Below are 26,904 nucleotides of genomic sequence, written 5' to 3'. Positions count from 1 at the left end.
GCAGTGCAATACAGGACTGCTATTCCACGTCCAGTATACCGTAGGAAGGAAAACACAGGTAAAATATATTTCATAAGCTTTTTAAATGAGACAAATCTTGGGTACACTGCAACGAGCGAGGGTCTTGTATAGCTTGAGATCACATTGACTGGCTTTTCAATCTATGACATAATGAAAAGGTATCTCTAAGATCTGCGGGTGTGATGCATCCATGTCTGCTTGTATCTGCCCTGAGCACTCATGCAGCAGCACTAGTATGCACATCACTTAACACACACACACACACACAGGGCATGACAGGCTGTGACTGAGCAACAAGTCGGGATTAGGGCAACTATTGCAAAGCTTAACGCCAACGGCAGGATGCCACAAATGACTTGCAAAGGTCACATTCCCTTCACGTCAGGCTTAAACAAAGCTCAGGTTGGGAAGGTCACGTGCCTGTTGACCATAGCCTGTTGACCACTTCTACTCTCCTGCAGGGCACAGAGGAAACAAACACAAGAAGGTGGAGATTGAGGCAGTTCAGAAAATAGCAATGTTTGTTTTGACAACTCTTGATTTCTTGGGCATGAGTTGATAGGGCTTTTCTTGGCTTTAAAACTGTAGTTTCAAAACTCATCATGCCCAAAATGACTGTGCCAACAGATTAACGTAATTTCAGACATGGGGGAGAACAGCTAATCAGTGTAGGAGGGTGGAGGAGCTGAGAGATTTTGGAGAAGAATATCCCGAAGCAAGAAATGGCTGCCCTTTCTTCTAGATACTGTTTTGATTGCTTTTTGGTCGTTGCTGTTGTATGTTTTTCCCTGTCTTTTGATTAAAAACAATAAAAAAATATAACGCAGTAAGAATAGGCAAACCCTGAAAATATAGTGTATCTGCCAGAGGGGGTCTAAAATTAGGGAGAGGCAGGTTGTGCATTCACTTCTCATTGCCTTTTCTTTAGGCTGGGGAAATGGTGTGAGGTGCATCTGTCCTTCAGGCCTCCTTCTGCTTCTCCAGCCACCCACCTCTGCCTTGCCAAGCTCCTTTGTGCTTGCGAGACCTCCTCAGAAAAACTGTTGCTGACCAGGCAGCTCCTACCTGAGAGTGTAGGACTGCAGAGAAAACACTGTTTTTCTGTTCCCTCACCCTGTCTGATCCCCTTGGCCTGCGGCTGTGGATCTGGCCAGCTTCCAGAGAGTGAATGTGGTAATAAGGGAAGGCAGAAAGGATTTGGAAGGCATAAATATAGTGTTACACTGGGCACCAGCAAGGAAGATAAAGTTATTACTGTGATGGTGGCATGCAATACTAAAGGGCAACATAGTGCAAACTTAACCATAGAGTCACAATTTATCGCAACTCTTGGAAATGACTGAACTAAATATTCGGTAAAAAAAATAAAAATAATTTTTAAAAATTGTCATTTGTAGCAATTCTTGCTTTAAAAACATTATCAATGTGAATTCAATCGAAAGTTTAAGAATATCCTAAGGGATCAGAACAGAGAACAGACATCAAAAACACCCAAAACCACCTCCTGTTTGTAGCCACTGGAAATGTCTCCTGCCGGGTTGTGGAGGCTGACAGGAAGCAGGGAAATGGGCAGGCTCCTTTCTCAGGAACTGCAGAGTCAGAGGGGAACTCAAACCGCACCACTTGCTCACTCCATGGTGTGATGAAAGGTACCTACACCCTCCAAAGATGCCTGCCACCCCTGTCCTGCGCTTTCCTAGCCTTCCCAGTAACGTGTCCCAAAATGTAAACTGTCCTCCTAATTGCTAAGTGTTTCCTAACGTCCTAGCAAGGTTGCTCTTAGCGTATAACAAATGCCTTTTTAGTCCTGTCCTCAGTTTGGTGAACAAATGGTGAGTTTCCCCTTTTTAGCACTGTTCTCTGAAGCCTGTTTCCACATCCACGTTTAATGCTGTCTTTATTAAACTAAGCAACCCCCCTTTGGTCACCTTTTCTTCATAGGTCATGCTGTCTAAATCTCTTAGCGCTCCTGTGGCTCTTGCTGAGCTCTCCCCTATATACACAGATGTATGCACGCACATACGCACACTCTACTTCTTAAAGTGTGCGTGCCCAAAACGGGACACATACCCCAGGAAAGGTCTTGCCCCTGCTAAATAGAGTGGAATAATAGCCTTTCATCTCTTACATGTGACATACACGAGAATGGCTCAACAGCATCTTATCTGCTAGCTTATATTCAGCCTCTGGTCTAATACAACCCTGTACTCTTTTTTTACACTACTGGGGCATAGACCATGTTCACCATTTTGGTGTTTTTTTGCACTTCATTTTTCTTTCAAAGGTGAAACACTTTGCATTCGCTGTTATTGAATTTTACTTTATCAGTTATAGGCTATTTCTCAAAGTTATCACAGTTACTTGAATTCTGACACTGTCTTCCAAAACACTCGCATATCTTCCCAGAATGTTATCTTCTGCAAATTGTATAAGAGTACGCTCTATATCACCAGGAAACTGGGCAACAAGAACACCCAACCATTCTGGAATTGGGGCAGACCTGTCAGCCAAATGACCTCAGTGGTGGAAAGTCAATAATTCATACATCCTCTCTGCACATGACTTTTTCAGGCAGTTGTGCTCTCCGCCTCATAGCAATTTCCTCTGAACGAGGATGTTCCTCCTCATCAGACATTTTAGCACATGTCTTCCTCCAGCTGGTGGAGGCTTCCTCATGCCTCATCACAGAAAGTGGCCTCAGGGACTTGATGTGCTGGACTTTGTCTGTTGATGTGGGGTATCGTCTGGGTTAAGCAGCGCTCATCTAGACCAGTTTTCTTTGTCAGTAAGGGCATTTTACAGGGCTTTGCTAAGAATTTTACTACAGCCAAGACAAAACTGTTTTGCCTTTATCCACTGGGTTAAAGAACTAAACTGAATTAATGTGATATGCTTTATTTTTAACAAATCCATGTTGGCTGCTTCTCATAGGCTTATTATCCTCTAGGGATGAGAAAATAATTAATTTCAATATCCTTCCAAGTACCAGATCTGCAAAGTTTGATTTACAGTTGTGGGTCCTCCCTTCTCCTGTTTTTTAAAGACATAATTTATTTTACCATAAATCAGCAGAGCTGCCATGCAGGTTACACCCATACAAATGGATGGAACAATGCAGGGAACGTTCCTGGACGCTGGGCTGAATCCTCCCTATCTTACAATGTGAGAAGAGTGATGATGGTTTTATCTCAGCCAGATAGCTTTTTCCCAAACGATTCCTGCACACCATGCAAGAGCTGGTGCAGTCTGGATGAGGCCATCCTATTTCAGATGGTTGAAGTTTAAAAATGTAACGGTAGCCAACAATGCCAGTCAGCCCTGAGCAAGATAATGACCCCAATGTTTTTTATTTTGTAGATTTTGCCTCACTGATCACTGTAGAAAAACCAACACAATGCTTGCAGAGATCTGAAATAATTATCCAAGTAGGTAAACGAAGGAATATGAACCACTTCCTACAAAAGAAAGAGCCTTTGGGGAAATGGCTGATGCCAAAAAGTTTTGTATATTTGATATATCCCCATTAGCAGGGGTCTGATACAGTAAAACAGAGCATCACACATGGCGCTTCAGGACCACAGCTCAGTTGCTGGGGCTGGATCACTCCCTCTGGATCACTCCCATCCAGTCTGTCCTCAGCACCTGAGGGTTTTCAGAAGAAATTTGGATGGGGTACAGTTAGCCATAGTAATTAATTCACAGCCAGTCTCTGGAGCTACATTAAGCAATGTTTCAAATAATGTTTCCAATTAATTTTTAGGTAGTAGTGGTGCATGGTGTTCTGCGAGGAATGCTGAAGGATGGTAGAGGTCCATTCATCAAAAAATGATGGGAACCATGGCCTCCGTGGTGTACACAGATGTTGTTCTGGTCTAGGAAAACATTAGAGATAAAAGTTAACATAGCAAGACAAAAGATACATCACAGTAAAAGATTTCTAGTCTTTTAATTAAAAAAAGAAGAGGGTAAAAGCATATCTACTCAGCAGAGAGAGTGGAGTAATAACTAAAGATAATCTAATTACAGTCGAAAACCAGAAAGAACATTTTTTTTTCAGTTTTCAGTAAGACATATGACTCTGTACTGTGGAGGGGAATCAGAAGTGAGCAAAGGCTATAATGATCTCCAGCCAAATCCTTCTGGCATGTGTAGCAGGAGAGCAGAGGTGTGACAAGGGTGAGATGTGATGGCAGGTTTGATGCTCTGCAACAGGACCAGAGCGGAGCCAAAGCCTTAGTGCAGATCCACTTGCAAAGTGTCCTCAAAGTGAGCACACCAAACCACAAAAACAGAGTTGACTATGAAGAGTTTGTTTTTATTAGAAGACAAATTAGAAAATCAATTTTTAAAATAGAGAAAATTGGATGTTCTGGGTGAGAGACTTCAGTGTTAAAGATTTTCTAAGTAAGTTTTCCTCTGTATGCTCTCCACTTGTGAAATAGTCAATGAAAACTTCTCAAGGGCAGATCTTGCCTGACCAGACTCACATGATGAGCTAAGGGCAGCTTTGATGAAAGGCAAACAGCCCAGCATGTCACTTTTGGCAGGGTTTGGCCACATCCAGGTGTTGGCAGCAGGGCTGCAGGGGTGGTCCCTGTGAGGAGAGGCCGGGGCTGCCCCGCGCCGGGCACAGCCGGTCCCGGCCGGCTCCAGCGGCCCCACGGCAGGGCACAGCCGAGCCCCTCAGCCGAGCTGGGGGCGCCGGGGGGAAACGGGCTTCAGAAAGGGCCAAAGGCAAAACACGGCACAGGAGGAGGAAGCCGAGGAGGGAGCAGCAGCAGAGGCACCCCCAGGCCGGAGGAGCAGGGGGAGGAGGGCAGGAGGTGGTGCAGGCCCGGAGCAGGGACCCCCCGCAGCCCTGCAGAGGCCCCGCCGGAGCAGAGACCCCGCCTGCAGCCCGGGGAGGGCCCCACGCCGCAGCCGGGGGATATTTCCTGCGGGGGCTGCGGCCGTGGAGAGCCCAGGCGGGAGCAGGGGGTCCCTGAAGGGCTGCAGCCCGGGGCAGGGCCCGCGCGGGAGCAGGGAGGGGTGTGAGGAGGGAGGGGCGGCCCGCAGCCCCCATCCCCACCCCTGCGCCCCTCGGGGTGGGGAGAGGAGTCTGGGGAGACGGGTCGGGAGGGAAGGGGTGAAGGTGGGAGTGGGGGAAGGGGGAGTGGTAGGAAGGTGTCAGTTTAATGTTTGCCTTTTTTTCTCAATAGCCAAATATGTTTAAATGGCAATTAATTAAATTAATTTTTCCCACATTGAGTCTGGTTTGCCCATGATGGCAATTGGGAAGTCGTCATCCTTTCTTTCTCTCAGACTTCTCCCCCTGTTCTACTAAAGAGGGGGAGTGAGAGAGGAGCGGAAGCGGTGTTGGCTGTTGGCCAAAGTTAACCCACCACACCCAGCTAAGGTGTGGCCACATCAGGGTGAGAGACTTCAGTGTTAAAGATTAGTTAAAGTGTTAAAGTCATCTTCCAAGACAGCCTCCCGAACAGTCTCACCTGGGAGCAGAGGAAGCCCGAGCTCAATGAACAGAAGGGGAGCTGAGGTGGGAAACTGGCTGCATCTCTGTCACACACAGCAGCAACCAACGGCTGAACATTCAGCTGGAAGCTGGCAAGGGAGGACCCCGAGGGCCAACACAGGGCTCCAAGCACACTCATCACCAACCAGGAAGATGCCACGGCCTCCACCCTCCGCTAACTAGCAGCTGGTGGTAAAGTGGAGGTGGGCAGAGAAGCAGAGGGGGCTGACACTGTCAGTGGCAGTGCTTCTACCAACAGGCAGACCGTGATAAACCCAAGCACAGGGCCAAAAGAAACCTCATCAGGTTCAAGAGGGAAAAGGGCAAAGCTCTGCACCCAGGGTAGAAGAACCCCACGTATCCGCACAGGCTGGGGAGAGCTGGCTGAGTAACAGCCCTCCTGGAAAGGGCGCAGGGGCTGGGGCAGCAGGCGGCTGCAACAGGAGCCGTCCTCTCACTGCAGGACAGGCAAACCACAGATGGGACTGCGGGGAAGCGATCTTGTCCCTTCTCTGCCTGCCACTGGCAAAGCCACCCTGCAGACACCGCATGCTCAGGTGAGGACCCCCACTTCAAGGCGATGCTGAGGAACCATGGAGGGTCCAGCCCTGGGCTACCAAGGTGGTCAAAGACCTCAAGGGCATCACCCACAGGGAGAGGGGTTGAGGGAGATGGGCCCGTTTTCTCTGGCAAGGAGAAGGCTGGGGACCATCTAAGAGCTCTCCACAGCTACCAAGATGGGAACTATCAAACCCCAAATGCTTTCTCAGCACTGGCAGACAGGATAAGAAAGAGCAATGGCCACAAAAGGCAGCACAAAGTTCAGGAGGGTGGTGAAGCCCAGGAACAGTGTTCCCAGAGAGGCTATGAATTCCCTGTCCTTGGGGGTTTTTATGCTTTGTAGGATAAAGCCATGGCTGACCCCACCAAGTGCTAGTTAGAGCCCTGCTTTAAACAAGTGGTTGGACCAGAGACCTCCAGAAGTCTCTTCTGACCATTACACTTCAATGATTCTGTGGCTGTAGTAGCTATGAAACAAAAATGTGGCTGACTAGTGTTGATAAGTATGGAAATTAATATAAGTCAGGCAGAATATTTGCAGTGACTGCAAAAGAGTCCCCATGTTTGGAATAAGGAGTTTGATGGTTAAGTCCTCTTCAGGAAAAACTGCAATTAAGATAAAAGTGGTATAAAGAAAGTTCATGAGATCATAACGATAGATGACCTGCGGGATCACGCCTTCTTTATATTGAACACTTGTTTTGTTTTGTTCTGCTTTTTAGAAAAAATCCCATGGCTGTCTTTTCAAGGCAAGTATAGCAGAGAATCCTCCTTACAGCAAAGGTATATAGCTGAGCAACTACTGCTGTGTTCCTACAATTGCTGGAGGGCTGGTGGGGCCTGGGATCTCTCGCAGAGCACCAGCAGTGCTGCTCAGCTGCGTGGCAGCATCTTTTCCCTGTGCACTCCAGACTTTTGGGGTTTGGACACAGGTGGCAGATCCAAAACTAAGCCAGAGAGGAGACCTTCCATCTTAAATACAAGTATGAATCCAACTTGTCTTGTGCAAAGTGTTTCTGTACGTCTAGAAGCGAGGACGAGTGGGAACCACTGCGTCCCTGGAGGCAAGTTACCACTAGTAAGGGCATCTGCAGAGTCCTGCCTCTGCTGGGGGGAATGGCTGAGTCTGAAAACCCATATCCCCTCAAGTACTCCACTGGGAGGAGCAGAAGTGGGATGTAGGGACCATGACTGATAGCCGCTATGGATGCCGTAAGTGCCTAATTACTGGCAAGGCTGAAAGCAGGTCTCGGAGACCTGTGGTGTGCAGCTATGGTCCCAAGCAAATGCTGCCATCCATCCAGACTCTGAAAAACTGGGATTGCATCTGACTGACCAAGGTCAGAAAAGACAAATTCAGTGTGGACTAGGTGAAAGGAAGGGCTTTTTGAAGGACCATGGGAATGGAGAGTCTATTTTATAATGTCCTGTTTCATAACTAGTCTTGTTTAGTCTGGCAGGAGAGTGGCTGCAAGGGAACATGACTGCTTTCTATAAATACAGCAGGGAGCGAAACACTGGGGAGAACTATTTAAGTGAAAAGCCATTTCTGGTGCAAAAACAAGTGGTATAAATTGGCTCAGGAAAGAATTAGTCCAGAAGATTTCTAACCAGCTGATTAGGGATGTCCTAAGGCTGACTAATAGCTGCAGTGTGTTGAGGGGTGACATCCAAACTATTTTTCTGACAGGTTTTGAACCAGATCATGTGTCTTTGTAATAGCAAGTGATGGGACTCAGTCACCCAGGAGCTCTGCCTCTGGCCCTGCGGGGCCGGTGTGCTGGAGGGCAGGGAAGCTGCACCCCGCCACTCTGTTCTGCCATCAGGGCAAAATGACACTGCTCTTGCAATTGCTTTAGTAAACACAGCCTAACTGTTCTCCTTTGCTTTCACAAATTTCTTGTTAATCACAACACTGTTCCTTCTTTGTTCCCCTGGTGTCCTGGGGAGACACTGTAGTCCAGCCAAAGGACCAACGCCTTCTTTTGTGCTTTATCCTTTATTTTTTCCAGCACGCCTCTGAAGCAGCATACCTGTTATTCCCTCTTCTCCTTTATCTCCATGTTCTCCCATCCGTCTCACACTTCCCCCTTATTTATTTCCTTCTGCCCTGTGCTACACCTGCTTGATCTTCCCCATCATCCTGGATCTCTGACTTCAACTCCCAGCTCTTCTTCCACCACCATTCACTGCTTGCCTCCCACGTCTTCCTGAAGAGGGGTTGATACTACTTACCTGCAAATTGGTATTACATGGGAATCTATACCTACCAGGTTCTGTGTGGTGTGTGTGCCTAACACAAGTACAGTACAATGGAGAACATAAATTAAAGAAGAGCAGATATACATTGCATGTGTTGGGGACAGAGAAGAAGCACAGCTGTGTTAAGGAGAATTTTTACTTGCAAATTTGCCTTCCTTTTTGAGGTGTCAGCCTTCCAGCCAGAAAAAAAGTCCCAGATCCCCAGTCCCTTACTACATGGCTCCTTCTATGTGTGGCCGTTGTCTGGTGTGTGGAAGGTATTTAAATCAGTTGCCAGCATGCTCACTAAAGAGCAAAACACATCCTGCACTGAAAAATGTGTCATCTGGAAGTCAAGCAGAGCAGCATGACATATATATACCCTCAAGTGGACACTTAAGCTCTGGTCAACTGGACACTCTCTATCCTCTACTGACTCTAATGGGAATTTAGCCATGCAGCTCAGAGGTAGATGCCCACACACACAGACTAACATGTAAGCAATTGATCTGCAAGTGTCAAGTGTCATTGGAGATGCCCCAGGGTATCTCAGATGTATTTACGGGACTGGCAGAAATTACACAGGATCTACAGTGGACTTTTGGCCTCCTGAAGCAGGGGCTGGAGGTTAGGCAGAATCCTCTAGGACATCTTAAATGGCACTGAAGTTCTACTTGCGGGAAACCGAATCAAGCTCTGTGGGTCTTAATCTGGAGCTGGATCACCCCCGAGAAGCTAAAATAAAAATGTTCATGTGTGGCAGAAGAAACCCAATAAGCTGGTTTTGCAAGCTCCAGAGCTTCAGTGCAGCACCTGCAACTCGATATTGATTATCCATGAAGAACAACACAGACCTAGAAAAAAAGCAAACACTCCTGTCTCCAAAGAGGAGCAAAAGCAAAGTCTGAGTGAAAAATGATAAAGGTAGGTGACTGTTAATTGATTTATATCACAGGATACAGTGGCTGAAGACTTTGATACTGTAAATAAGAAAAGTGTTACAAATGGCCTAAACTGAAATAAGACAAACTTTGAATGAAAACAAAGGCTTCACTGGCTCAGAGATGTGAGATTAACTTGGCTGCTGATTTGATGGACCAAAAATTGCATTGATCTAATGCCTCTGACTTTCCACATTATGTGCAGAAAATGTAACCTAAGTACAGCTAGAGTGGAAGATTGCTGCCTGACAAATGCTGTTTTTTCTCTAAAGGAAAATTTTGGCTCCATTTTTCCAGCGGTCCAAAACATCCTCTGCTTCCCACATTGTGAGAGGACAACAATGCTCAGCTGTCTTTGGCCTGAGTTACGGCACTGTGCCAGAAAGTATCTCAAGTTGCGGAGAGTCTTAAATCAACACATTTTACCGCTGAAGAGTGAGGCAAAACAGTTTCTAAATCGTATGAAATATTCATGTCTAGCATCTTGTGAGATACCATCTGGTTAGATCAAGCCAAAGCAGAGCTGATAGTGACATAGAAACACACGGATAGAAAGCAGGATGATGTGACTTGAAGAATCATTGTTTCATGATCTACAAAAGACCACTGCAAAACCAGCAAGCATTACTTCAGGAACAATTAACTTTTCAAACAAAGAATAATCTGAAAGACAAATGTTGATCCTTTGGGTCTGTTATTAGGAAAATCATAATGTACTTCAGATAAAATCATGCCTCTCATGAAGGCATTAACAATTTAATTGCAATTTAATATTTGCCTGAAGTGTCTAAAAAAAAAAAAAAAAAATCCCACAAAGAACAAACCCCAAAACTACCAGACAAGCACCTCTACAGCCAGAATAATAAACAAAGGACAGACCCTGCTGCAGACATTGTCATCTCCCAGCATTTTATATTTATATTCCTAGAAGTAAGTATGTCCTTTTTTCCCTAACAGCCATTGTTCACGGGGTATAGTACTGGGACTTGGGAGACCTGAGTTTTTCTTCTGCCGGAGCTACTTTTCAGATATATGACCTTCAGACAAACATTTTGCTTCTGTTACTGCTTCCCCTCCCACTTTCAGTCTGTTCCTGACAGAGACAGTTTCTCTGTGCCTTATACAATGGGCCTCTAAGTGCTATTGCGATGTAAACGGTGGCAGCACAGGTGCAGCTGTGAGTGGAAGATGGCTTTTATTATCCGGTTACAAGGTCACCGTTGGGTGAAAGGATTGCAGCGTAAAACGCTAACTGAGCCATCAGCCTATGGCTGCCTCCCAGTTATATAATAATGTTATTTCAAACACAAGGAAAGTATTTGAGACTCTCCCAAGCTTGCCAAGTTCGCGGCGCTGCGGAGCATCGGGGGTAAAACAGCCCCACACAGGTGGCTGTGAACATGGAAACGCTTAAACTGCCAGAGCCTTCCCCACTCTGTCCCTGTCGTTTGCAATTTACCCGTTCCTTTTCTCAAGGTTAATTAAGCTTTGTGACACCTTGGAGGATAAGAAAATATTGTACCCAGTTACGCAGAGGGGAAAGATGAAGGAGGCAGGCATGAAATGGCTGCCTCGGAGTGGCAGAGCCGGAGTCAGGACCAGGGTAGCATCCATTCCTTCGCCACGCTGTGTACCTTGTGCTAAAACTAAAATGGTACCACTTTAACAGCAGTGTCAGTCACACAGTATGGGCTCTGCACAGGCTTTGAAAACCAGGGAAGAGAGCATCGAATGTTCCAGCCCACTTAATTTGAAAGCTGCCTATAATAAACCCTTGGGAACATGTAAAACAGACAGGTCAAATTACATAGTTACACAAATATCACTGGATTTCTGGCATTTAGGAATAAAAGGCTTTGATCTGTTCAATTTAAAAGTGCCTAAAACATTCATACACTATGTTAAAATCTAACATTAAATGCTTTTCTTTTTGTATTTTCTAAAAGCTTAGCTAGACGCAATTTGTACACAGCACGACAAAACTTTCCCTTAATAACATAAATATCTATGCACAATTTGGCACAGTGTGTCATTGCAAAATATTTTATATTCAGTAAAATGACAGTTCTTATCCAGTTCTTATACACAGAAACCCTTAAACAATCTATAGCCCTTTAAAAGCCCCTCTCTATTCCTCATTCTCCCATCTGTCTTATTTATAGCTTTTCTTTGTAAAGCCCTCCAAGATCTAAGAATGAAAAGTACTCATAAAAACTCTGTGTGAGCCGGGATTTGAAATCAGCAGCGCTTATGCATGTTATGCATATGAAGGAACGGCTTCACTATTCAAAATCAACCCTATACCAGTGTCCTTGTCAACAATTTCGCTCTAAACTAGCACTCACTCGACGCCTGTATGAATGCATCAAATGCCTCTTAGCCCTCCTCCCACTTATTTTTGGCAGGCATTTCACCGCGTCTGTGAGCAGGGGTCCTCTCTCCCTGTTTTCCCTCATTGCACAATTCGCTTTCCATGGGCCTCTTTGGCAGCTCCAGCCCTTTTGCAAAGCACAGTTTATTCCTCCCCTCCTCTTTCAGCCTCGCATTGAGGAGGAGGTCTGTGGCGGGGACATGATGCCACAGAATGTCAATGCCAGAAGTAGCCTTTCTCATGGAAATCAGGCGCGGGAGTCCAGTATTGTCTGTGCAAGAAGGAGAGACATTGATTTCCCCCCCCGCCCCGCTCCTTTTCTGGGAGATTCTATTTGAACCGATGAGCTCTGGCTCTCTCATGCCTTGCGAGTGCCAGATTCTTCCTCAGGATTCATTTCTCCATCTCCTCCCTCACCTACATTGTTGCGCCATCGCCTCTTTGTCACGTCCAATTAGTCATTACAGGCTTATCTCAGCATTTTTTAAGATCTCATGGATAAAAATGCCAAATAAGTGGATTTGATATGAAATTACTCATGCTGAGGACTGTATTTATCTGCCCCAATATATGGCACACAAGCACTGGTTACACCGTTTGATGCCCCAGGAGAAAAGGAAGTACTCTCCTCGCCTAACTGGGGGACAGCAGGAGATGTACAGGGAGGAAACGACTTCCCTGGGGACGTGTTGATTGACGTATCCCTGGTGGAATTTTCATTTATGCCCTTCCCAGGAGTTTGCAGTTCAAAGTCTTCCCCGATTTGCCTCAAGAGAGGTTTTGTTGGGGGATCAGTAACACAGATGCTGCAGTTTTCCAGCATTACAAGTATGAAGGTCCAAGTCCTGGAGTCTTAATACGCAGACCGCGGTGGCTGAGAGTCACATTGGCCCCGGTGGTTGCCTGTTATGTTAGAATAAGGTCGCTCCTGGTTGCTGCTGACTGGACAAACTCATCCCCTTCGTAGCCCTGCAAGCAGCCACAGTCAGGCTTGCAGTTTGGAGACTGGAAAGAAAAAAAGACATCAAAAAGCAAGCTCCAGTGGGGCTGCGACCTACCAGAACCACTGTGCAAAGCCAGCAGCTTCTGCACAGGCTGCCCGGGACAGGCTGGCGTTACCCTCACTGGGCGGGACAGCACCAGACCCAGCGCCCACCTGGCCTCGCGCACACCTGGCCCCGCGCACACATAGCCCTGCACACACCTGGCCCCGCGCACACATAGCCCTGCACACACCTGGCCTCGCGCACACCTGGCCCCGTGCCCACCTGACCCAGCGCACACATAGCCCTGCACACACCTGGCCCTGCACACACCTGGCCTCGCGCACACCTGGCCCCGCGCACACATAGCCCTGCACACACCTGGCCTCGCGCACACCTGGCCCTGTGCCCACCTGACCCAGCGCACACATAGCCCCGCACACACCTGGCCTCGTGCACACCTGGCCCCGCGCACACCTGGCCCCGCGCACACATAGCCCTGCACACACCTGGCCCTGCACACACCTGGCCTCGCGCACACCTGGCCCCGCGCACACCTGGCCCCGCACACACATAGCCCTGCACACACCTGGCCCTGCACACACCTGGCCTCGCGCACACCTGGCCTCGCGCACACCTGGCCTCGCGCACACATAGCCCAGCGCACACCTGGCCCTGCACACACCTGGCCCTGCACACACCTGGCCCCGCGCACACCTGGCCCCGCGCACACCTGGCCCCGCACACACCTGGCCCTGCACACACCTGGCCCCGCGCACACCTGGCCCCGCGCACACCTGGCCCCGCACACACATAGCCCTGCACACACCTGGCCCTGCACACACCTGGCCTCGCGCACACCTGGCCCCGCGCACACCTGGCCCCGCACACACATAGCCCTGCACACACCTGGCCCTGCACACACATAGCCTCGCGCACACCTGGCCTCGCGCACACCTGGCCTCGCGCACACATAGCCCAGCGCACACCTGGCCCTGCACACACCTGGCCCCGCGCACACCTGGCCCCGCGCACACCTGGCCCCGCGCACACCTGGCCCCGCACACACCTGGCCCCGCGCACAAATAGCCCTGCACACACCTGGCCCTGCACACACCTGGCCCTGCACACACCTGGCCTCGCGCACACCTGGCCTCGCGCACACCTGGCCCCACGCACACATAGCCCAGCACACACCTGGCCCTGCACACACCTGGCCCTGCACACACCTGGCCCCGCGCACACCTGGCCCCGCACACACCTGGCCCCGCGCACACCTGGCCCCGCACACACCTGGCCCCGCGCCCACCTGGCCCCGCGCCCACCTGGCCCTGCGCACACATAGCCCCGCACACACCTGGCCCTGCACACACCTGGCCCTGCACACACCTGGCCTCGCGCACACCTGGCCTCGCGCACACATAGCCCCGCGCACACCTGGCCCCGCGCACACCTGGCCCCGCGCACACATAGCCCCGCACACACCTGGCCTCGCGCACACCTGGCCCCGCGCACACCTGGCCCCACGCCCACCTGGCCCCGTGCACACCTGGCCCCGCGCACACCTGGCCCCGCACACACCTGGCCCCGCGCACACCTGGCCCCGCGCACACCTGGCCCCGCACACACATAGCCCCGCGCACACCTGGCCCCGCGCCCACCTGGCCCCGCGCACACCTGGCCCCGCGCACACATAGCCCAGTGCACACCTGGCCCCGCGCACACCTGGCCCAGCGCACACCAGGCCCCGCGCACACCTGGCCCCGCGCACACCAGGCTGCACCTATGCAAGAGCCATCTTCCACCCAAATGCTCCTACTCTGAATATCCCCCAATCTGTGTGTTTTGCTGGCAGCCGGTAATACATCACTAAATCCAGCTGGGCTGATGAGGAATGAGCCATGTCACAACTCCAGTGATTGTTAAACAGCTCTCTTTAAAATAACTTCCTTATTAGATCTCTGCCTTCAAATGAGGAAGACACAGGCCACGTATGAATTCGCAGTGCAGATCCTGGTCTTGCCGTGATAGAATTTAAACTGGTTTGTTAATACTCTGGGAGAAAGGTACGCGTTTCAAAGGCAGAGAATCTGTATCTGTGCCCTTTTACCCACCTCCAGGAAGGGTCTGGTGAATACATCTCAGTATGCGTTCCTGATGAATATTGAATCGTATTTCTGAATTAATATTTCTGATTAAAAATCGCTTGACGCTGTCGTTCTGGAGCTCTGACAGAAATGTGGCACATATAAAGCATGCAGTGTGTTCTGCATGTAGGGTAGATGAAAAACACAGTGTAATCGCTAATTGATAGTGCTTTGAAATATAATGTCTGCATACTTGTCTCAACTTGGAGCCTGCAACGTATAACGTATTGCTAATGCATACACCTTTCGTGGATCAAGGTATAAACCCGAAGAGCCCGATACACGGACCTCACGCAAGCTGCACGCTGTGCGCGCATAACTTTTTGCAGCTGACAGTGTTTGAAGCAAAGCACTTACACATAAAAAAATTACTGAGGCATTGAGATACACAGCCTTCCATATGTTACACATATTACACATCTGATATCTGTGCCAAGTATTTTGGTGAAAGTAAATGCAATTGCCCACGTGCTCCCCAAATGATGGGGACGTGCTGCAAGCGTGGGGAAGCTGCTTGGTCCTCGGGGAATGCTGAAGCGCTGTGGGGTGAGGCAGAACTCTGGAGATGGAAAGGAGCTGGCAAACTGACGGCACGAGCCTGGCTTGTGCATGTGTGTGCAGAGAAAAGGCAGCGCTTAAACCCGTGTGTTAAGATTTGACAGAATCACAGAATCACAGAATGCCAGGGGTTGGAAGGGACCTCTGGAGATCATCTCGTCCAACCCCCCTGCTTGAGCAGGCACACCCAGAGCAGGGGGCACAGGAACGCGTCCAGGTGGGGTTTGAATGTCTCCAGGGAAGGGACTCCACAACCTCCCTGGGCAGCCTGTGCCCCTGCTCTGGCACCCGCACAGGGAAGTTGTTTTTCCTCATATTGAGGAGGAACTTCCTGTGATCCAGGTTGTGCCCATCGCCCCTTGGCCTGTCACTGGGCACTATTGAAAAGCGCACAGTCCCATCGTCTTGACACCCACCCTTCAGATATTTGTAAGCATTGATGAAATCCCCCCTCAGCCTTCCCTTCTCCAGGCTGAACAAACCCAGGTCTCTCACCCTTTCCTCATAAGGGAGATGCTCCAGCCCTGATCGTTTCCTTTCTCCCTCTGGAGAGGGGGGAAGGATTCACGCCACTGAGGAGTGATAAAGAACACGTCCTCCCTCTTTCACCCTGACGTTTCCACTGAATGACTAGAGGCCTTCGCTCTGACACACTGCTCCGCCCTTGGCTCTGCAGCAGCCATGCTCAGCATTCCTCCCGCCCCTGCTCCACGTCCCTTCGCCTCTGCTCCCACTGCAACATCCCCCACGCAATGATTTCCCACGTGCTCCACTGCTGACCCTCCCTCCTGCATCGCTGACGACCATTTCTAGGGCTCGCGGGGTCAAAGTGGTGAACCACAAGCTGGTGGCGGCCGCAGCGCAGGGTACAACATGAGCGATGTGCGCAGCTCACCACCCATCCATCCAGTGTGCAACGTGGTCCATAAAGCCCACGCACTCCGTGCGGTGTGCACCATGCGCTCAGTGCACACCCTACACGCCCCAGTCACCATATACGCGATGGGCACCACACGCCCAACACCGCACAGGCCATGCTCGGAGCAACCCAGGCACCACATGCACCACGCACACGTCACTCCACCCACCCGGCGAAGAATATACAGCACGCGCACCACGCACTCCACGCGCCCCGCGCGCCCCGCCCACCCGGCACGCTGAGGGCGCGCGCCGCCGTAGGGGACGGGGTGGGAGCGCCTCGGCGCACGCTCATTGGCCAGGAGCGAGGCGGCCCCTCCTCTCCCGGCGGCGCGTGCGCGCATGCCTGCCTGCGTGCGGGCGTGCGTGCGTGCGGGCAGAAGGCGGGGGGGAGGAGGGGGTGCTGGGGGCGGGCAGCGCGCGCGCGAGGTGGGAGGGGGCGGGGATTGGTTGCCATGGGAGTGACGTCAAAGTGTGTCGGGGACAGCGAGCGGAGACACGGAAAAGGTCAAACTAAAGGCGAGGAGGAGCGGCCGGGCCGGGCTGGGCCGGGCCGAGCCTGGGCCGGGCCGAGCCTGGGCCGAGCCTAGGCCGAGCCGGGCCGGGCGGCTCCGCGGGACCCGCCGGCTGAGCGAGGGCGGCGGCCGCCAGCGGGGGGCCGTGCCGGGGCCGGGCGAGGCGAGGCGCGACAGCCCCCTCCGGGGCAGCCCCTCCGGCCCCCACGGCCGTCCCCCGCCGCCGCCTCCCCTCACAGGTACGGGCGAGCGGCGCCCGGCGGGGCTCCCCGCTGCGGAGGCGGGCGGGGGCGGGATCAGGTCGTGGGCTGGGGCGGCGAGGGGGCTCTGGAGCGGGGGGTGCCCGGGGCGCGGGGGGGCGTCTCGCAGCCCGCCGCCGGCCGCGGTGCGGGAGAGCCCGTGGAGGGGCCCCCACGCCGTCCCCCGCACTCTGCGGGGCGGGCCGGGGCTCTGGCGGGGAGGGAGCCCCGCACCCCTCACCGCCCCCGCACCCCTCGGGCCGGCGGGTCCCTTTCCCTCCGCGCAGCCCGCGGGGACCGTGTGTCTGTCGGTCCGTGTGTGTGTGTGTCCGTCTCCCCCTCGCCGTTTGACCCCACTGACCGGGAAACAGAATTGCCCCCCGCCCCACGGTGGGCTGTCGGGGCTCCTGCCCCCCGCCCCGGCCCCCGGCTCTGTACAACGTGTCTCCCGGGTGCACTGTCCCTTCCTCCCTGCACTTTGCCCTTGCCCGGTGGTCTGTAGCATGACGGAGTGAAACTATTCAAGGACTGTCTTTTTCTTTAGTGTGAGAGCTGGATCACAAACGAGGCAGACTTCCTAATAAAATGCACGTATAGATACACGCATCCTTTTTCTTCCCACAGCAGCCCAGTGCCGAAGTAGGATTCTGTGATAGTACAGAACAAGGCCCTTGGGTATGTTTTGTTTTGGGTTTTTTTTTTGGTTAAGAAAACCCTGGAGTGAATCTGCTATTAGTATGTAGAGTTTGAATGCCACAGGCAGTCTGCTGTCTCTTCGTGCTCAAATAAATATTTGGAGGAGCAGCAATGACTCGCTAATAGAAAGAAACCAGGTGAAGTTTCTTATTTTACCAGAGACTTACTCTGTGACCTTGGATCAGTCTTTCTCCGTCTGTCCTCCATTTGCTTATGAGTCAGGAATAGTGGTGCTTTCAAAAAATATCCTGTTAATAAATATACTAAGGACTGTAAAATGCTTATCTGCTGTAGTAGTAACAGGTAGATAGTGGTATTTCTACTATAGTAGTGTAGGGGCTGTAGGCAGGATGTGAGTGTTCTGCTTGCAGAATTTTCCTGTAGTAGCTACACTTCGATGGAAGCAGGTGCTTGCTCAAAAAGTCATTTCATAACCTGTGATATTGTATCATCTGCACTGTGTGTTCACCTTATACTTCATATTTTTATGAAGAGTGTGCTCTAATATGCTTTCAAAGAGCTGCCATTCCACAGTGCAAATAGTTTGTTGTTTTTTTCTCTTTGCGTAGAACAAAGCTGATGTTCTCCTCCACTGCCAAGGAAACATTGGCTCTTCTAATGTGTGCTGATTATCTCTGCTAGTTGACCTCTCTGAGCTACGTGGCGTTAAATTTGGTGGTTTGGTAGGGAATTGGAAGAGAGGTGTTCAGATATACTTGGTATGATGAAGAAATTGCTTCTGGCATTGTTTTGTAATTTGCTGTGATACAATTTAGTTGTGCTTGCCAGGGCTGGGTTGTTGCATTAACTTGATGCTGTCTCAGGGTGCCTGTGTATTTGCAAGAAAATACTGAAGGGAGTCACGATAAGTTCCTTACATGCGTAATAAAACATCAACCTGAGTAGTTCCATTTTAGGAACCGTATTTTCCCTCTCACCTTATATGATGCTGTCTACAGAAAATCAAATACCCTAAGTATGCCATAAGCGAAAACTTCAATAGAGGACTCCGAGGACTGTGAAGGAGTTTCCTGGCGTGGTTCACAGGCTGCTCTGAAGTGGCGTGCAGCCACTGCGGTAACAGGTGAAAGCAGCTCGGCGCAGAGCTGGGAGTTGCTGCTGCTGCTGTGAACACTGACCGGAGTGAGCCAAGCTTTCCCTCTTTGCAGTTTTGCTTTATACTAACTTGTGCAGCTAGACTATCCCCCCATCTATTGTGGAAGGCTACACCAGGAAGAAGCACTATTTGACTAATATCTTAGGGTTTTTTTTAAAGTAATTTGATCATAGTTTCTCACTTGTCTACTCAAGTTAATACGAAACTTCCATAATCAGTTTTAACATTAAATAGGAAAGCTTTTATGTGTTGAAGGTAACACATAAGGTAAGCACAGCGCATTTGTTCAGTTTGTGTCCTTCCCCCTCTACCCCCAGCCCATTAACAAAACTGGAAGCTGCTCTGGTAAAATGGTAATTCATTGTTAGTTCATAATATGTAGGTGCCCTGGAAAAATCAAATACCTGGTTTCATAGCTACCCTTAGGCGTCTCTAATTTACGCAAGCAGGGCTTGCTGAGTAACTACGCTAAGTCTCATTGACCTTAGCAGGTTTGCAGAGGTCATATTTTAATACAGATAAGTTGTGCTTGAACTATTTTTTCAGTAAGTATTAGGAGCAAGTATTTGTGTACATAATCACATGCTTTTCCAGTTCTCTGTTACATTTTCTGATCTCTTTAGATTCTTGCTTATAAGTGCTACAGTAAATGTAGAGTCTTCTTGGATTTTATTCTTTATCTGTCATCTTACTGTTAGGAAGAAACTGGGCTTTTGAAAGCAAGTTCTTTCTTGAGATCTTGGTAAAACAGAGCAAACTGAGGCTTCACAGACAGTTAGAAAGGCCAGTTTTAGGATCAGAGAAACTTGGCATATGGAAAGCCAGTGCAGCCCAAACATATACGAGTGACATCAGCATTTTTGAGCCATTTATGCTATTCACTTCTGTTGGTTCGCAGTAGTGCCTTGTGTCTTATGTAAGCCTGCACTGTACATCCTGTCCTGCTGTTCTCATGCATGAAAATTCATTGGCGTTATCTTACTGTAGGTTTTGAGAGCTGAATAGGTACTGGTTGCTTGTTGTCTCAAATGTCTACATGCAAATTTCTTAGAGCATGCCAAAGAGATCTATGCCGGGAGCATAATACTGTCCTCCTAGGAGACATCAGAGGAGTAACTTGGAGTGAGACGCAGCTCATCCTCCTGCTCCTTTCCGTAATGGGAACGGTAACCACCGTGAAGTAATGTGGCTGTGGAGATAATCGTGAGAGAGAGGTTTTACTGGACAGACGCTTTGATCTGTATCATACATAGATGGACCACTAATGCAATTTTGATGTTTGGTGATAAATCAACCATAAAAACCAAAGGACTAAAGTTTCAACAGAAGCTTCGATAATATTAAGACTGAAAAAAAAAAAAAGGCTTTTATATACTGTTACAGTGTATTTCTTGTTACAAGGTCTTGGAGAGGAATTGTGCCTTCAGATACTGAAGCTTTAAACTTGTTCTTGTAGTTAGCGTTTAGTCATGCTTAATGACGATACTGTCACTTGATGGGTGAAACTGAAGCAAACCCTCCATTATAAGCATTCAAAAACAAACATTCCTTTTGTTCTTCATGCTTGCTAAATCTAGCTGAAACTTGCTGGCATAAAATCCTGTATTAACACAATGTTTATAGTCTAAGTAAATCGGGCACTTTTGAACAGTATCTGATGTTCTGGTTAAAAAAAAAAATTTTCTTAAATATACTGTAGTTTCTTTTGTTAGTGCTCTAGCAGTGTGGGGGAGCTAAATTCCTGATTACCTGTCTGGTGAACTTGGTTGTCCTTGTCTGGCTCCATGTCTTGTTTTGAACAGCTGGAACGTTTCCTTATGCGCACCGATGTAGCGCAGTCGTGTACGTGATGGTACAAGTGGAAGTAAGGAAGAAATCTTTCCTGTGACTTTCAACAAGTGATCTGTTCCATGCTGCACGAAATGATCTCTTATTGTAATGGAGAAACAAGGGGAATATAAGGTTGGGCAAGGAGACTGGTTATCTGAAAAGGAACAGGTGCAGTGCTTTGACACTTGAAAGCTAAACAAATTCCTGTAAGTGAGCTGTTCTTGCAGAGTTTAAGGAAATTTATTGGCAAAACATCTAAGAGGGACTTGAATTTTCATTTCGAGAGGGGAATTGAATTATCAGTATTGCTTTTATCACACAAATCTAGGAATGCAATGGCTTTTTCTAGTGCTTTTGTTGTTTTTGGAGGATATGCAAATCTGTTTTAAAACCATATGCAGGAAAATGGACAGCAATGTAGCAGTGCACTTTTTAGAGCATTTGTAGCAGTTGTAGAAGTAAACCTCATTTAAAAAAAATACTTCAAAAGCACCTACATGTAGCGTATTCAAGATTCCATTATATTTTATTACTTTACAGATATATATGTGAATCCACATGTATGTTGTAATTATTCAGTAGCCTTTTCATTCTGTAGACGTAGGCAAATAAAATGTAGTCTGGATGCTTAAATCTGCTAAAATATTTATAAGTAAGTTGGCTCTTGGAAAAAGTTTCCCACAGGATGCAGTGGGTGTCAGGTCTAAAGGTCAGTGGCAGACAGAGTAAAGCAAAGGCTCTTTTGGATTTATTTTTCTACATATTTTTTTTAAACAAACCCTCCTTATGTAAGGAAGCATAGAGTCTTTCTTTGTTACTTCTTAAATTTCGAAATGCTAACAGGCATTTACAGGTTCGTTTGTACTGAAGCGTTTTGTTGAAAACTTCTTATTTCCCCATTTAGGAGAGGGGAGAAAAAAAATCAATGCAGTTAATATATTCATGAACTCTTAGCACAGAAGTTCCTGGTATAAATCAAAAAAGCCAGATGGAGCTTTAAGCGACTGTCATGTACAACTTAGGAAACGAACATTCCTGATACTAATAAAAGGGCCAGATTGAAACTACATAATTAATCCTAGTGTCCTTTTCAACACATGATAAGATTTGGCTCTAGTAGCCATAGAATTAATAGACAACTGTCAAGGTCCATGAAGCAGTGGATTGTTTGCCTAGAATAAAAATACCTGCGTGCTTACTCTTGTGTGTATGTACTGGTGATGAGTGCTCGTGCTGCAGTTCAGATGGGAAAATAAGCATGAGTAGTGGCTGACTTGGTCTTGAATCTATTTCCTGTCTTAAATATGTATGTCAATGTATTTATCTACATATTTACTATGTAGAATTTATCTGCATACGTATTTTACATATATAAATACATTTAAAGACAGGAAATAAGTATATAGTTTTTTTAAAATGTTACATGGCAATACCTTCTCTCCATTGGAGTACATCTGAAATGTAATGACTGGGGAGCCCCAGGGAGCAATCTTGCAATTAAGTCTGTTCACTGTATGTATCAGTGACCTGGAAGAAGTGTGCAGGAAGGTGCTAAAAAGGAGGGGAAAAAAAAGGCTTATGAGATGGCACAAAGTCTGTGTTGGAGACAGACAGGAGGAAGAGTGGGCAGATGGCAGCCAGTACAAAACAGGTGAATAATCAGATTGAGAACAAGCTGAATAGACTGTGCAAGTAAGTCTGCTGCTTGCATGCTGCTTGCATTTCTGGTTTAGGTAACATGATGGGGATTTTTCTGGTTGTGATCTGTGGAACAGAGAGGTAAAGATCTTGTAGCTGGAAACGTCTGTAATGGTGAAAGCATGCCTGCCGTTGTCAGAGGGAACTTCTGGGTTGAGTAGGAAGGTCACTGCTTTCAGAACTGTCTGGACTGGAGAGCCTTAAAAAAAAAAAACTGTTTTATAGACTTCACCTGCAAGTTCATTCAGATCTTTGGCGTGCATAACATGGAATAATATTTAAATTATCTAAAATCTTAGTGCCTGGATAATACGAATGTGCTGTGTGTCAGTAGTTTTTGTTTGTTGGTTTGGCTGATTGGGGTTTTCTTCCCCTGAAATGGTCTGGAAAGTAGCAAGATGTATTTGTGATAACTTGTTTACATAATTTATTTTATCTAGTTTGTTTGAAAACATTTTGGGTAGCTGTCTGGCTTAACTGTTCATTGCCTGGCTCAGTGATCTTTTCCAGATTATTGCTTGGAAGCACTACTGGAGTAATGAATGTAAAGAAGAACAAAGGGATGGTTGTACTGATGACTGACTGATCCTGTAACAGCTAACACAATGCTAAGGATTATACCCCACCCACAAAAAAGTCCAGAAATGGAAAAACTCCTCCCCCACTGATTTTTGCTTTGAAAAGGTTATAATATCGATTTATAATAAGGCATACACATGGAAGAGTGTGTATTGAGATCCTGTTGATCAGCCTATTGGTAACTTTGTCAGTACAATAGCAATCTCAGTCTTTCCTGTTCATATTTGTTTCAAAATGTTGCTGCTTTTGTCTTTTTTAGGGAGTTCCATAAGTTACAACAGCAGTGGAATGCCCTACTACCCAATAGAGAGGCATTGCCTTGTCTGAGCTGGCGCTTGCTGAGAAGCAGCACAGCCTACCTTGTAGTTTAGAGTTTATCTAGTACAGATAAGTTTTCTATGCCTGAAGTTACCCTTCGGTAATATCAGTTTGCTCCTGTGTACTGTCTTCTTAGATGCCTCAGTCTGAACAACGCCAGAAGAGAGTTTTAATGGCACAAGAAGGTTGAGGGGAAATAGGTCTACGTTTCTGCAGAAATCAAGGTTAGAAAGATAAAGGCAAAAAGATTAAAATATTCACGAGAAGTGCCCTAGATAAGATTGTTTCATGTCTCAGGGCATGTTGAATCCTGTGGGGATGGGAAAGCTAAACTACTGAAAGGCTACTTAATTCTTACGTTTCACACTGAATCGACATGATGTTAGATAAAGAGGTATTAGTGGACTTTGTAAGAATGTGGCCATATTCTATAAAGAATATAGAAATAAAATGAGTTAGTCCAAAACAAATCTTTTGCTGTGTCAGAGCTGTGTGGGGACTGAATGTCGGAGGCTTATCTTCGGTATAATAAATCAAAATGTCATATGAGCCTCCGAGGACTTTCTTCATTCACTTCATTGTTTTCTCTGCAGATACAGCACGGTTCAGCCAAATGCAGGGTTGTTATTCTTCTGTGTTGAAAATGTTTCTAAGTATTCCTGAAGACTGAGCTCTTTCCAAATGTGTTATCTTAAACTGCTCAGTTCATCATTTGGAGTGTTCAGCGCACTAACAGAGTACATTGATACACAGAAATCACAGCGTGAGTTCACAGTTTTGGGTGAGTGGTGAGGTATGTTGTGAACTGTTGATAACTTACAGAAAAGGCTCAAATTGGCACCTTCTGGAAAGCACGATGTCCCGAAGCTGATGCTTGGCAGCGGAAGATGCCCTGCTCACCCTCTGCAGCTTGGCAGAAAAATGCTCCTTAATGCGTGAGCTTCCTAACCTTGTATCCCAGGGTACAGACTGCTCAGGGCTGCTGGCGCAGAGTTTTTCTTCTATTTTTTAACCTTCACCAAACTGTCTCCTTTCCCCATATCCTCAGTTCCAGGCAAACAGAATAGTAAAATAGAGGGCAGGATTATTTAATAAGATAGAAATTGGAAACAAAAGGGTAAAAGTAGAACAGACTGAAAAATCTTGTTCTGGTTTAAGCAAATGAAGACCTGTCTGGCTGTATAGCTCTTGTTACCTAGAATTTCTAAGGCATGTCTCAGCTGTACGACCTGGAGAGTCAGTGTTAGCTTTGATTAAGTTTTCAACTTAAATTGCTGTGAGTTTTCCATGACATCTTCCGTTCTTTTGCCTCATCCTGACTAGTGCTCTGACTGGGGGCGCAAAAGCTGTGTTGTTCATGGCTCTTCCTGGAAATGGGCACCTTTGTGCTTAGACTGTTTCTTTCTCTTTTTATCCACATTCATCGTGCTGGCTCACTGGTCCATATTTGATATGCATCAGTATTTTAACATGCATTCTTACAACATACTCATATGCTTAGTGTGTACTGTTCACCTGATGTTTTGTGAGAGTATCTTTAGCTTTTTATAGAGACCATGTGGGATATATTATTAGCACTGCTGATAAGCTTTGTAACTAAATGATCTGATTATATGTGGCTCGTGCTTATAAATAAATATTCTTTCTCATCATTGCCCCTCAATCTACTTCTGTTGGAGTTTTGCTTATCTTAAATTATTGCTCAGTAATCTTAACCAGTAAAACTTTAAGAGCAATCAATATTGCACTCACTTATAGGATAAGTAAACACATTTTTTTCCATCAAATTATGATAAGACAAGAAATACTACAGCTAACTAATTTTTAATAGTAGTTTGACAGGTGTGCTCTTTATCCTAATAAGAGAAAGGCAGTGTTTTTAGGAATGTTTTTCTTGGCGGTGGTTCTATGAGCCTAACTCTCTCATCTACCTGTAGGTCAAGGACATCTTCATTTTCACATGGCCCTTTGCAGTGGGGTAGCTAAGCTGCCTGCTGGCAGGATCAGGCACTTTCAGGTCACTGGAACATGGTGAATGTTCTGGTATCAGGGAAGCTAGTTCTTCTGCAACCTGTCCCTCGTCTGTTCTGAATATATCAAGGGAGTATTTCAAGGAAATATCAAGGAAAGTTAAGGTGACTTCTGGAGCTTTATGAAGATTGGTATGCTGCTTCTCTAGCCTTTATAGCAGAAAACTATATCAGCAAACAGTGTGCCATGTTCAAAACTTGAAGCAGCTGTGGTACAAGACATTCTTTAACAAGGAAACTTGTGATATTTTCTTTGCTTAAAATACATATCTGTCTGTTTTGACTCTTCCATCTCCTTTGGTTTTTTTCTTCAATTACTGTTACTTGAAAAATGAGTTGCTGCATCTGATCCAATGCTTTTAATGTTATTAATTACAAATTAAATGTAGTTGATATCGTCAGGTATTATATGATTAGACATGATTGTCTGGTCTTGTAGTTTTCATTGATTTCAGCCTGTATGACTGCTTTGAGTTCACAAGCCTAATAAAAATTTTACAGTGAGTTTTTTTCACTTTGCATATGGTGACTAAATGACTTGTCTTGGTAAACACGCTAGTTGGATCAAGAACTGCTAAGCTGGTGGTTCACCTAAAAGTCAGGTTATGCGAAATATTAACTAGAAGTAGTAAAATCTCAGGAAAGTAAAATGAATCTATGCACTTAAACATTCCTTGGTTCTAACAAACTGATTGAAGCAGTGATGCTGTGTAATAATGTGAAGTTGCACACCACAGTATCGGGGAGAAGGACTGGTTTACTTGTTGCTCTTTCTTACACAACACAAATCTCAATGTGAAGTTCCTTATTGTTGCGGTGAGTGATACCTGACTTGTTTCTTATTTTACATATAAGCCAGAAGATCTTTATTTACACAGCTTGAATTGCTTTATGCGTTGTATTACTTTTAAATTTCTCCTAAAATACCAGCCAGCCCAATAAAACAAAACCTCTGCTGCAATTCTCAAAGACTGTTAATCATTAATTATTTTTTGTGAAAAGGGGAATATTTAAGTCACCTGCCTTAAATGAAAAGGTAAATACTGGTTTTCTGTCAATTTACTGGTATTCTACAAATCTATTATTGCAGATTTTTCCTTATTAGTTTAGACAGTTTATAATATGCTGTTAATCTGAACTATGTGGCTTTCTGCTTTAGTAATTCTTCATCCCCTGCAGAATCAAGACGTTATTTTAGCTGTCTGGTTATCTTTGCACAGATAGGACTTTCAGTTCACTGGAGACAGAAGCACTGTGGTGTACAGGTTATTGATAAATCTGTGATGTTTCCTGTCTTCTAAGTTACTGCTTTAAGTTGGAGAATGTAATTAGTGTGAGGAGTTCTACTTTTAAATAGTGTTGTAGTTAAGTTGGAATTTGAAAGATTAAATGTGATATTTCATTTGCATATGGAGCTTGACTAATATTGCCAACTGTGATACTCTTTCTTGTGTTTAAGTGGAGCCTAAGGCAGCTGACTTTTTATGGCTTTGTGGAGGGACAGTGAGTTTTGGTCTGTTGTTTGTACTTTATTTTATACAATGAGTGGAAGCCTGTACTTTCAGCATTTCCTTAAGTGTACCTTCATTGGTCCCGCTGTACAGGTTAACTTCTATTTAACTATTTTCACAG

At 46.9% G+C, this 26,904-nt stretch overlaps 1 protein-coding gene and 1 long non-coding RNA gene across 2 annotated transcripts in view; both read left to right on the top strand.

Moving 5' to 3' along the window:
- Positions 1-16,734: 16,734 nt before the first annotated feature.
- ZFAT (zinc finger and AT-hook domain containing) overlaps positions 16,735-26,904 on the top strand; it is a 141,058-nt gene continuing 130,888 nt past the window's right edge. The window contains exon 1 of the mRNA XM_075085876.1: positions 16,735-17,004. The gene's annotated coding sequence lies outside the window, so the exon portion shown is untranslated. The remainder of the gene's footprint in view (positions 17,005-26,904) is intronic.
- On the top strand, positions 17,466-26,233 carry LOC142053775 (uncharacterized). Its single transcript, XR_012659317.1, has 3 exons — positions 17,466-17,837; positions 23,379-23,466; positions 23,836-26,233. It is a non-coding gene; the product is annotated as an uncharacterized LOC142053775 (long non-coding RNA).

The sequence above is a fragment of the Phalacrocorax aristotelis genome, chromosome 2, assembly GCF_949628215.1.
Source record: "Phalacrocorax aristotelis chromosome 2, bGulAri2.1, whole genome shotgun sequence".
Lineage (NCBI taxonomy): Eukaryota > Metazoa > Chordata > Aves > Suliformes > Phalacrocoracidae > Phalacrocorax > Phalacrocorax aristotelis.
This window is presented reverse-complemented; position numbering and strand designations above follow the sequence as displayed.